Raw genomic sequence first — 13665 nt, forward strand, 5'->3', positions numbered from 1 at the left:
AATTTACAATTTACAATACATCATAGTCAACTATACATCTTACATCTTATATTTGATCCCAAAAGAAAGATTAATAAGAGAAGGTTGAAATATATATATATATATATATATATATATATATTTCCAATCTGTTATTTCAATAAATAATTTCACAGACAGTTGGGTTTCTGAATTTATGACTATTACAATTTACCGCAAAGCAAAGCTTAAAATATAAATAAGCATTTCTAGGATCTGTTTCTACAAAATAAGCTTACTTCTATCCTTTAATCAGGAGAGAGATTTCATCAGATTCTTAACATTTTCTTTTTTTTTTTTTTAATTTTATTTTTATAAGGAGAACTTTTGAGTCTAATACTTGTCAAAGAAATTCATTATCAGGTACCAATCCTCATCAAATTTTCCTAAATAATTAAATTTAATTGATTGAGTTAATTTATCCATTTCTATTAAATCATACACTTTCCAGTTCCACTCTAGTATTGATGGGATATATTCCCCCTTCCAGCGTTTGGCATAAACCTGTCTGGACACTGTTACAAATAAACTAAAATTTTCCCAAATTTCTTTTCTAATTCTTGTTCAAACATCCCCAACAAAAAGATTTTTGGGATATTCTTTAACTTTATTTGCATAATTTCCTCAATAACTTCTTGAATTGCTGCCCAGTATTGTTTTTCCTTTGGGCAGGACCACCAGATATGAATTAAAAATCCCTTTCCTTTCCCACATTTCCAATTGTTACCGAGTTTGGTTTTATATCAATTTTGGATGCCAAGCGATCAAAAATCATGACCCCTTTGATGTGATGTCAAAGGGGGGAAAGTGGAAATTGGAAGACAGTGTAAGAAAGAAATGGGAACCAATATATGCCTTTCTAAAGACGAGATGACAAGGACTACCAGTGATATAAGAAAATAAGAGAAACTTGACCTGGAGATGAAAAAGGAGATATGACAAGGTCTTCAATGAACAATAAAATGCGGCAAATAGAATGCTGTAAATATTAAGGTTTAAGAGAATTATAGCAAGAGAAATAATACCAAACCGAAACAAGAGGAGAAGAGCAAGAACTTTACTCACACAATCTTAGCTAAAAGAAGGTATAGATAATGTGTTAAAACAAAGCTATAAGTGATTTATCAAAATAGACATGGAAAATATTTGAGATATGTATAGCAACTACATTGTGTGTTATTTATTTGATTATGAACAATATAAGTGTAAAGTTAACATTAAGTTATGAAAATAGATGAAACAGTTACATTCTTGAACAAGAATAAGAAGAATTCAGGCAATAGGAAGGTTCGTTATATGTTATATGTGTTTTAGGATAGGAAAGTTGTTGCATGGTATGGGAATTTGGTAATTTGTTGTTGTTGATATTATGTATTTTTTTTGTTCCGTTCTGTGGTTTTGATGTTTGTTGGTATGATGTACTCCATAAAAATATATATTTAAAAAAAAATCATGACCCCTGACTGACCCCATTGCAAGCCGCCATTACCCTAAAAGCGAGCGGACCACATAGCCAGCAAGCCTGGCTGGACTAGGTCATAGGAAAAGGTAGACTAAAACCTTAAGAAACCAGTTCTGGGAGTTGCCCTACAAGTTTCACAGGCTGCCCCAAAGAGAAGAGGACAAAGAAGTAACCTCTCTCCTAATGAGCGAGTGATTGTATTAAACAATCACTCGCTCTGCCATCTAGACTTTTGTCCTCCCCTGAAAGGTGTCAGACTTCTCCTTTGTGTATCCATTGTGTAAGTTTCAGCTTAAACAAAAGACAGCCATCAAGACCTTTGTTCGCCAGGTAGCCATAGCCTGAGGATACGTTTCGCAGTATAAATAGGACCAAGATTTCTGCCCTCATTGGGCTTGTTGAGCTGAAGTTCCAAACCTCAAAACCTTGCTTGCTGAGCTGCTGCTCCAGGCTTGAGTTCTCCGAGCTCCGCTGAAATCACTTGAGCTAAGCCAATGCTCACTGTCTCCTTTGGGCCTCTAAGTCAGCTTTGCCCGCTGCAGCTCAGCTCCTAGCCACCATGGTCGCAGCTTGCTTTCCCCGTTCCCCGCGGCCGTGTTCACCATCCACCATCTCTCACATCCGTCGCTTGGAGAAGACTCCTAAGGTAAATATTCCAACTGTGCCTCTATCCTTTCTCCTTTACTCCCAAACTCACCCCTCCCTTGCTTTAGCATTGAATGTGTGTGTGCGTGTGTGATCCCTTTTGTTATATGGCTTTAATAAATGTTTATATTTTTATTGCAACTCTTTGGCATTTGAGTCTCTGTTTCTTGGGGTTGGACTAGATGACCTCTGGTATACACATAGGGACCTGATCCACTGCGTGCATTGTTAGGACACGCCTCTCATAAATTTGAGCTAATTAAACTCCCCTAATTTAATCCTTCCTAACACAACATTGATCATTGATGGTTTTAAACATATGGGCAATTTTGACCAGGGTCATATACCACCTATATTGCATCTTATAATACTGTTCCCTAAGATCTGTATTTACCATATATTTAATATGTTTTTTCCAACATCTTTCCCAGTCTTCTAGTGGATTATTCTCCCCACAATCTCTGGCCCATTTTATCATACAATGTTTAATTATTTCTGGTTCCATTTCAAGATTCAGTAAGACCTTATAAATTTTGGAGATGACTTTCTTATTCTCTTTAAGTAGAATCTTCTCAAGATCCAATTCTTCTAGGTCTATCCCATAGGTTTTCTTATCTACTCTATATCTCTCCATGATCTGTCTGTAGGAGTACCAATAATATTTATATCCTTCATCTACCCACTCGTCTGGTGATTTTAACCAATAAGGTCAATCCTGATCTTTCTGTAAAATATCCTTATATGTAACCCAAAGTATTTATCAAATTTCCTCTCTTCGAAAAAAGGCCTCATTCGTGGAGACCCAGAGTGGGATTTTCCTGCTTGTATAAGGTTTGTACTTTAACCACACCCTAAGATGTTTCCACCCTCATCCCATCTCCTTCACTTACCTGGAAGACAATTTCATTGTCCAAAAGGTGGAAGAGGTAACAAGGGGATCAGCCATTTTAGATCTTATCCTAACCAACAGGGATGACCTGGTTAAAGGGGTGCAAGTGGTGGGATCCTTAGATGAGAGTGACCATGTTCTCCTGGAACTTGTTGTACAGTGGAAAGGAGAAGACAGGCATAGTCAGACATACCTCCTGGAAGGAAACCCCATGGTCAGGAATAGTAAAAGAGAAGGGAGTTCAGGATAGATAGGAGTTTCTAAAAGGGAGATACTGAAGGCACAGTTTCAAACAGTTCCAATGAGGAGGAAAAATGGGAGGTGTCTCAATAAACTGGGATGGATGACTAAGGAACTTTCAACTGACCTAAGTTTTAAACAGGACATGTATAAGAAATGGAAAAGGAGGAAAATCACCAAGGAGAAATTCAAACCAATAGCTAACACGTGTAGGGGTAAAGTCAGAAAAGCAAAAGCACAGAATGAGCTCAGGCTTTCTAGAGAGGTTAAGAACAACAAGCATTTTGTATAAAGGGGACTCAATCTGTGTCATAAAATTTGAAACCAGTACCCCTTCCATATTCAGTAAAAGCTCCTGTTGCTGACTTTTAAAGCCCTCCATGGGCTGGCCCCCTCCTTATTTATCTAACCTTCTTTCTTCTCACCTTCCCAATTGTGCCCTCCGTTCTGGTAGTCAAGGTCTGCTGTCTCAGCCTAGGATTTTCACTGCCCTGTCCTGGATTCATCCCTTCTCACTTGCTGCCCCTCACTCCTGGAACCTCCTTCCCCCACGAACACGACTCATCACTTCTTTAACCAGTTTCAAAACTGAGTTGAAGACCATCCTGTTCAGAGAAGCATTCCCAGGCATTATGTGATTATTATTTGTTATGTGACGTTTTTAATTTGTTGCCTGCTTTACTTTATTGAACCCTATCCTGTATTGTTTTGTATGATTTATATGTATTATGCTATTATTTCTTAGACTGTACGCCATGGGAAGCTTTACTCTTATCTATTTTATTGTTTGTATGTACAATGCTGTGCAAATCTACAGTGCTATATAAATAAAGCATAATACAGTCGGCCCTTTTTATACACTGATTTTTTATACACGGATTCAAGCATCCATGGTTTGAAAATGTTCAAAAAAATGTATAAATTTCAAATATCAAACCTTGATTTTCCATTATTTATAAGGGACACCATTTTGCTATGTCATTATATTTAATGGGACTTGAGCGTACACGGATTTTGTTATACATGGGGGATCTTGGAACCAAACCCCAGCGGATAACAAGAGTCCACTGTAATAATAATAATAATAATAATAATAATAATAATAATAGAACAAAGTAAAACATGACATATAAAAGTCCAGCACATTATGCAATTCTTTCTTCCTCTGAAAAATCCTCTAAGACTATTCAAAGATTGGGGGGAATGGTGGAGATGGAAATAAAAAAGGTGTCAAAAGGATTTCTCTTTGTTGGTGGTCCTTTTTACCTCCACCACAACTCTCTTTGAGTACAGTATGCCCTTGGCATCTTCTGGAGTTTGGTTCCAGGACCGCCCATGTGTACCAAAATCCATGGATATTCAAGTCCCATTATATACAATGGCATAGTAAAATGGTGTCCCTTATACAAAATGGCAAAATCAAGGTTTGTTTTTTGGAACTCATATATATATTCACACACACACACACACACACACACACACACATATTCAAGCCATGGATAGTTGAATCCATGCATAATGAATCAGTGGATAGCGAGGGCTCACTGCTCTCTCCAGACCTACTTCAGAAGCATAGTCACATTTGATTATCACTTGGACCATATCCTCTCACATCTTGTGTCTCCTATTTGGAAAAGCATTTACACTTGCAGTTTCCGGGAGCTTAATAAATCCAACACAAGGAATTGGCTTACAAGGCTTCTGGGCCATGCCATGATTGCCTTTTGAGTGGGTGTTGCAACTGTTATGCACTGCAAGGCTAAAGGAAGGACATATGGCAATGCTCCTTCTACTTATTTCAAGTAGATGGAATGATACCAGAGAATCCCAGATGTAGATTATGATTTCCCTTGAAGCCTTTAGTTTGTTCACTCATGTTTTCTCCAAAACTTTGCAATTACTTGTTTGGATGCTTGTAGGGAGGGAAATTTTCTCAGGCACTGTGGAAAAGACAATACCACATGAAATACTCGTTTCTTGCAGAGAGATATACCAGCTGCCTTCCTTCCCCAGTGTTTCTCTTTCCAGACTATCTATTATTGAAAGCATTGGTAATTTGCCCTTGGCCATAATCTTTTCCACTTGACAAGTCTTTGCTGAAGCATCTAGTTTGTCCCTGCTTAGACTGCATACTGTTTTTCCCAGAATACTCAGTAGTCTTTGGGTTTGCATATGAAATAACAGATGGAAATAACATATGGAACAGCAGCCCAGAAGCAGTAGGCGAGGCAAAAAATACCATTCTATGACTGGTGCTCAGCTTTTCTGTTCTTCCCAAGAGTTTTCCAGTACCATGGGAGAAGTGATTTTATTTCAGAATCACATGCATTGGGAAAAAAAAGAGTCATTCATCCAGTAACTTTGTACAATTATCTGAAATGTATAAATCTCTGCTGTTATTTGCCATTATGTTGGCTTTAAATTTTTGTGACCCCATGAATGAGACAGCTCAGGACTTGCGTATTTAAGATTGTGGTTTCTTTAACTGAGTCAATTAATCTATAATCTGGTCTTCCTCTTTTCAGGCCGCCTTCAAATGTCTTTTTTTGTAACAGTTTCTCATAAACATTACTAAGGGGGTGGAGGAAGAGATGGTGTGGGAACCAGACAGGAACTTTTTTTTTAATGAATATTGTACTTTGAATTTAGCTGTTCCAGAACTGATCTATTGAAACATCTGACCAGTCTTTGCAACCCACCAATTTTTGTCTCTTCTCAAGTCCTGTTGTAGAGGGGTGTCCCACTGCCTATCAGCAAACCCAGAACAGAGAAATTACAAACAAGCATTGAATCAGTACCCCAGAATAAAGAGATGAGGCACACATTTCCATTTCCAAGGCTTTAATAGAATAATGACTGTGTGATATTGAGATATTTCATGTTTCAAGCCTTTTACTCATTGCAAAAAAAAAAAAAAAAAGAATTCACTCAAAACTTGTGGAAGGTTGTTCAAAAAAATAACTACAATTTTTGCCAGCAAACAGTGCAAAAACACACTTGATTTTTACATGAAAACCATTTTTGAACAATTTTTCTTCCTTGAAAAATGCCCTAAGTGAGAAAATTTGTCCAAATAATTCACAGAAATGCTTGTTTCCTCACCAAGAAGGGAGGAAATTCTGTGGAATTATTTCTTCTTGATATGACAATTAAATAAATGAATAATAAATTCAGGCATCGCCCTCTTTTCAATGGTTCTTTTTTGGACATTCCATTGTACTGACAGGTCCAAATTAAAGCAACCTATACCACACTTTCACACCCTGGTCTGCTCTTTCAATCATTACTCAATGTGCTCAGGGGTTTGGTCTTGTTTTTGATCAGTTGACTTAGCACCATCTAATGTTCGGTCTTGTATTTGCAAGCTAAAAAGAGATGGTTCTTCTTTTCAATGGATTCTGCTTTTTGTCAGTCCTCTGGTCACTAACCCATCAGATAAGTAGGGGCTTCCTGTACCTAAGACTCACCATTAACTCTAACATCTCACTCCTCTACTCCAGTATTTGACTCCTGGTTTTCACGTTTTTAACATTTTATTCTTTGCAGTGTGATTGAAGAGGAAATAACCTGTCCCTGCATTCTGGAATTCTAGACAAAGTAGTCCAAAAAGACTGAGATGATTGACAAGCATGTACATACTTGGCATTGTGTTTAATCCTTAGACAAAATAAGAACATAACATGATTTAAGGAATTAATGGATCTGCCTTCCTGAAGATTAAAACTTCAACTTCTTTGTCTGTCTTCATTGAACTTGACCATTTCCTGCTCCAGTACATTTCAAAATTGTACTATTGTTTCCATCTTGTTTGGTACAGGGTAAACAAGAAAATTCCTTGATTTTTTAATTTCTCAGACTACCTTTTCTGCTTCCATTTCAGTGTGATTTAGGCTGCTCCGTGGGGGGGGGGGGGGAGTGTTAAAAAAAACTCTGGAAATCCTGGATTTTGTACCTGTGCTTTTCCATCTTATTTTGGAGGTCCACATATGTCATTTACTTCAGCCGAAAGTATTTCTTGGAAGCGCTTGGCATTACCAAGGATTTTCATTCTGGTCAGTTTAAATTAACTTATTACTTTCCAAAATAAAATGTATCTGCACTTACCTGATGTGATTCTACATTTTCTGAACTACCTAGGACAGTCATGCCAGTAAACTTAGCTATTGTTTCCAGGATAGAGATTCAACAAAGATCAAGAGAAGGCAAGAGGAATGTTGGCACTAACACAAAATGATCTTAATGCTTAACTAGTGTAGTATTACTAAAGCACTTAAGCACTTTCACTGCTGAATAATAATTTAATAATGTAAAAATCAATTTCTCAAATGTTGCATGAAATTGGATATGACACATGATCAGATGGAGCGGGAAGGGGAAGGACACAAGGGAGGAAGGTGGGAGGGAAACCTGGAAAATTTAAGGGAGAGGACTGGGTGCAACATATGAATAAGCAGAAACAATCTAAACAAACAAACAAAAAGAACCGGAAACTCTCGATACATCCAGAGATTTTAATTTTCCCATTTGAAGTGACCTTGTTTATCATACAATTAACTGCAGAACACTGAGAAAGTGCCAGAAGATTATAAGATCCTGGCCTGAAAACAATTGGAGGCCCCAGCTGGAGTAGCTCCATTCACTTGACTGTTGAATCAAAAATCAACACTTGTGTAAATCCCATTGATTCAATAGGTGTACCCTACTTTTGGACCAGCTAACAGTATCAGAACCAAAAGAAATATTCTATGATTCTATGACTCATGGTGGTGGATGTGCCAACTGGTACAGTGGGATTCCCATGCAAACAGCTGCTACAGTTCAGGAATAAAGGCCAAGGTAATGGGGAGAGATTGGGGCAGCTATGGGGCCAGGATACTCAAGTCTGCCCACTGAGTATCCTGGTCCATGCAGGCAAGGCCTCAGTCTCAATGGTACTACAAGATACTTTGGCATAAAGATTTTGTGAGTTACTTCAAACCTTTTACTGGACCTGGGTTTTTCATATTTGAATTAAAGCCATTGAAATCCATGTGACATTCTGATCCACATTTTTCATTGATTTCAGTGTGCATGTTTTAAGCATTGCTATGTCTGCATCCAACCAGTATACAGATTTCAACATTCTTCTGCTGAAGTCCTGTCCATGGCTGAATGCACAGGGATTCAAAGCCAGGTTTTTAAGAGCTCAGCAATCAAAACTCTGGATAAATCTGTTAGTTGTGGTTTCATTGAAATGTTTAATCTCAGGCTCTTTCCATCGTGTACATGAAGAAATTTGTGGGTTTGAGTACCTTCTTATGAAAAATGAAGTAAAATAAAACTTTCATCCCTTCCACCAGAGTTAGAGCCTATAAGCTGGCTCTAGGGATGTTTGAGGAATTAGATTTTCATCAATTCTGATAACAAATAACCTGATTCACAACCCTTGGATTAAAGGGTGGATCAGAACTTACTTATCCCCCAGGTTTCACATTCCCTAACTGCTCAGAGTATCAAAATCCATTTTAAAATGTGTATATTAGGAGAAAATTCATTTAGAAATGCATTTCACTTTATTCTAAAGGTGGCCCACTGAGACCAGGAATTCAGGATAACACTATTTTCAATCTAACTCCCAGGAGGAAAGCTCTGTTGTAATGCAGCGTCCATCTAAAACCAAATGCACTGTTTGAATATAAATTGCAAAATCATCATATGAATGGATAACAATCAGATTAAATCCATTGATCCTCTACCCTTCTCTCTTGCTGCTGAATGGAAACGAGATTCTGTTGGCAATGCTTTGTATTCCACTGACATGTTCTCCACTCTCCAAATAAGATGCAATCCAGTACTTTGAATTTTTATGTACTTACCTTTCTGGGCATAACAAAGCTGGAATGAGTACCTGATCATGGTTGTGTATGGTACTTTAATGGTTGTTCCTGTCAATTTTAATAATGCAGAGAGCGGGAAGACAATGCTTAAAATGGGATCTTTGGGGAACAATGTTATTTCTAACCCAGTGTTTATTGTATGAACTCTCTGGTTGTTTGACACTGATTTATTATCAGCCCTGGAGCATATGCAAATTCTTTTATTACTGCCAGTATACCTTTTCTGAGTTGCTGATGAGACTAGAGCTTCAGTGGGAGGGAGTGATGCATTCACTTGTAGAAACTATAGATTTTTACAATCTGAGTTAAAATAAGCATAGATGGAGGCATGTCAGCATGGCTTAATGGACCTGATATTGGATATGATTAGAAAAGCACATACTGCAGCATTATAGCAGTTTGATATTTGTCATGGTCCCATCTTGGGATCTAAGAGGTACTTAGAGGTCTATGCAACAAAGAAGAATGGGTGTTCAACAGGTACAGTGGGTCTCGACTTCTGGTCCTCTATATTGTTTGGATGTCAGCACCCAAAATCCATCATCATTAACCATGCTGGCAAGGGCTTTGGGGAGTTAAAGGAGCAAAGGTTGAGAATTCATTCTCTAGTGCCACACAAAACACTACAGAATTGCAGAGGATGGAGTCATGGCACTTAAGGTGGTTTCAGACTACTCTAACAGTGAAGTGTGTGTATCCGCGATGACTTCTCAGCCAGAAAGCTGATTGGCTGATTTGTATCCGGCCACATTGTCTCAACTTGTTCTGCCTTACGGGATTGTTGAGATGAGAAGACAGGTTTTCCAATGTATGCCACTCCAAGCTCCAGAATGTGATGAACAGAATGAAACTAACTCCTGATGGATATTTCTCTAGTTGGTTCTTGAAAATCAGCAACAGGAGTGAGGGGAAGGGAAGAAATTATTTCATGACATGGGCAGGTTCCCCACCGCCAAAAAGTACGTGCTTGGCACATACTAGGGTTAGGAAGGGGCGTCCTTTCCAGATGCCCCTAACCCTAGTACGTGCCAAGCATGTACAAAATGGCAGCACCCTATACACTTGGGCGCCGCCATCTTCACGTAGCAGACACTTAGCGTCCGCACGTCGCGGTGCGGAAATGATGCTGCAAGTGCGCCATTGGCGCCTTGCGGTGTCATTTCCACGTCGCAAAAAGAACCCGCTTTTTGCAGGTTCTTTTTGCTGCACCAGGGAATCGCGCAGTTTGTCAGCTGCGGTTCCCTGGCGCAGCAACCACAGGTGCCGGCAGAGTGTCCTTTTTGGGCACTCTGTAAAGCGCCATTGTTAGTGACATTTACAAAGTTATATACAGTATAAGCACAAAGGGGATATGATACAGGCCAAGATTCAGCACCGGGGTTAGGAGTTTACCACACTGCTAAAAAAACCTGACTTACCCCAGCTGTGGGATAAAGTTGGGTATTATCATACACAAAATGCCATCAATGCAGCCAGCCAAGTGCAGAATGGGTAACTTCTGGCTAGAAGCTGCGCTCAGCCGACTTCTTTTTAAAACTGGGAAGCTCTTGGCTTTGCAATTCAGCTAGCTGAGCATGGCTTCTAGCCGGAGGTTAGCCAGGTGGCACCAGTAGCATTTTTACGGATGATAATACCCGACTTTATCCCGAAAGAGACTTCATTGCAGCAGGGGTAAGTCAGCTTTTTTAGCAATGTGGTAATCCCCTTAGAATAATAGATTCCTAGAGTTGGAAGAGACAAGAAGGGCAATCCAGTTTGATCTCCTGCCATGCAGCAAGACACAATCCAAGCACCTCAGAGGGATGGCCATCCAGCCTCTGATTAAAAAACTCAAAAGAAGGAAACTCCCTCACACTCCAAGGCAGCATATTCCATTGTTGAACAGCTCTTACTGTTGGGAAGTTCTTCCACATGTGAACTTGTGCATTGATTATGCTACCCATTTTTCCTGTCAGGAAAAAAACAATAAACCAGTGAAAATTCTGGCCAGTCTTCTGCTGATATTTGATTCCCAAAGTAATGAACAGGATTCTATGATTCTAAGTATTCTGCACAGAAAAACATTTGGGTTTTGTAACACCCCCCACCCCCAAATGTCCTTGTTTTCTGTAGGGTTTTCATGCAAAAAGATACATGTTTTTTCCTCCACAGAATAATTCCTGTCCTGTTCAGAACATTCAAATATGAGGAGAATACCTCAGAGGAATATTGGATTTCTCCCATTTGAGGGGAAAAAAAACGAATGATTTATTCTCAAATACAAGGATGACATGGCTGAGGATTTGGACCCCTAGCAGCGAACAGTCAAGATTTGCCAAATTAATCAGATGATTGTGAACCTCTTATTGTTTTTTTTTGCCTTTGCGCTTGGCATTCCACACTGGATTGCCAGTGCTAAGCATGGTCATTGTTACACCCCTTGCAAATGAAGCCATTCTCCTCAGGGGGAGAGATAGGTTCATGTGCACACTGATCCTCTTTGTTTTTAAATCACTCACATTTTGTCTGAGATAGCTTTTATGAGATGTCCTTTTTGCTCGGGTAATGATTTGTTGTCCCATCGCATTTCATTCAGCTATTATCAACAAAGTGCTTTGAGCTGCAGTGCATGAAAGCTTCTCTCACAAGTGGTTTATGGGATGGAATGAAAATGCAGGTATCAACAAGCAGCTATTAATGGGCCCACACTAAATAATCAGAGTGTTTGTTCCTTTCTCAAAGTCAGCGGCATTCAGCATTGGGGGAATTGAAAGCAAGCAAACAAATGTCAGCACATCAGATAGGTCTAAACTTTTGCTGAGGTCAATCATTTCAGTGCCTTGAAAGAAATGATCACTAGTGACATTATTTGTCAGCATAAGAGTTGAGAGCTGTAGGCAGTGAAATAATAGAGCCAGCATCAGCTTGTTGCTCCCATCGGCAAGACTCAAGCCCATATCACCCACCCAAGAGGGCAAAAAATTATAAGACAACAACCAACTTCCAAGGCAATGAAGTTATAGAGAGAGGGGAAGAGAACAGATGACATTCCAATTGAACTGCTGCAGCCCAAACAAACAGACTCAGCTCTAGTGTTAACTAATATATGTCAACAAATATGGAAAACAAAATGGTGGCCAACATACTGGAAACGATCAATATACAACCCCATTCACAATAAAGGAGACACAAAAGATTGCAGTAACTCTTTCTCCTGCAGCTGGAGCACATGTGGGAGAAATTGCAACCCCAGCCATCCCAAGATGTATAGTAAGTACCGTGTGATGCACTTTAGAGTTTTAAATCTTACATCTTGTGGCGGGGACACAAGTCCATGGCAACAAAAGATACTTCAACAGCATCCCTAGTAAAGAAAAAAGTTAAGGGCTAGTCTGTCTCCCTCCTTGCCATCTTTCTGCAAGTAGATAAAAGCCTTTATATTCCTGCACGTCTTTGAGAACTGATTTTTCAAAGGGAATAGGCCTTGTTTAATATGATATGTTGTTGTGTTTAATCACTTTTGAAGGATTTCCATTTTATGATGGCTTAACTGCTTTTCAACCTTTGTATGCTGTCAGTTTTTAACTATGGGCTTTATCACATAGGGAAAACTGGGATTTAAAAGGGCATTATCAAACAATATTTGTAAAATCGCAGTAAAGATTTTCACACACGATCGCGGTCAAAGATGACTTATCCCAGGAATAACCAGGGAATAACCAGCAACAAATCATTTATGGGATTTCCCTGTGAATGATTTGTTGCTGGTTATTCCCTGGTTATTCCTGGGATAAGTAATCTTCAATCATGGTGCATGTGAAAATCTTCCCTATGATCGTGCGGATATCATTGGATAATGCCAGTTTAAACACTCAATTTTCCCCACGTGTAATAAACTCTTTTTGTTCTCAGCTCACTACAGCTACTGCGAACCGAGTTCAAAGTGCAAAATGAATTTGTGCTGAGTTAACTCAGCAAGAATGGGAACAGAGTTGGAGTCTTACCATTCCCAGGAAGGTTGGTTGGGTGTTTTGTTTTTTCTTTATCTTTTTTTCATGGTTTCCTAAACTCACTACATAAATTCCATGTGTTTCAGTTTTGTGTGTTCTTCCAGATTAATAACATAAACCTTCAAGGAAAAACCATTCCCTCCCCCAATATTGTAGCTGTTTTTAATGTATTTTGGGAGCTGGATTCAAAAATCACAATTAAAATGTCTTATCACACAGTTCTTTCACAAACAGGATTTTTTAAAAAATCAATTCAGTTGCTATTCAGCATTGATTAAGTGTGGATGCGGATGTTCCAGTGTGATTTCTTTCAGTGCTTTCGAATGGATTTTTGTGTTTCATATCAGTGAACTAAAGTGTTTTGAAAGTCTATTAGAAGATTTTAAACCCTTTCTTACTTTTTGCATGCTCACTTCATTCAGTCCAATATTATGGTGTAGAAATGTCAAAGTAAATCGTGGAAAAAAACCTGTATGTGATGGAGCAAACCTAAGGTAATTTTTGGATTTAAAATATCTAATGCCTATAAAAAGAGTTTTTATGACC

Source organism: Sceloporus occidentalis, unplaced genomic scaffold (assembly GCF_023333645.1).
Source record: "Sceloporus occidentalis isolate IW3139 unplaced genomic scaffold, rSceOcc1.0.p SCAF_3, whole genome shotgun sequence".
NCBI lineage: Eukaryota > Metazoa > Chordata > Lepidosauria > Squamata > Phrynosomatidae > Sceloporus > Sceloporus occidentalis.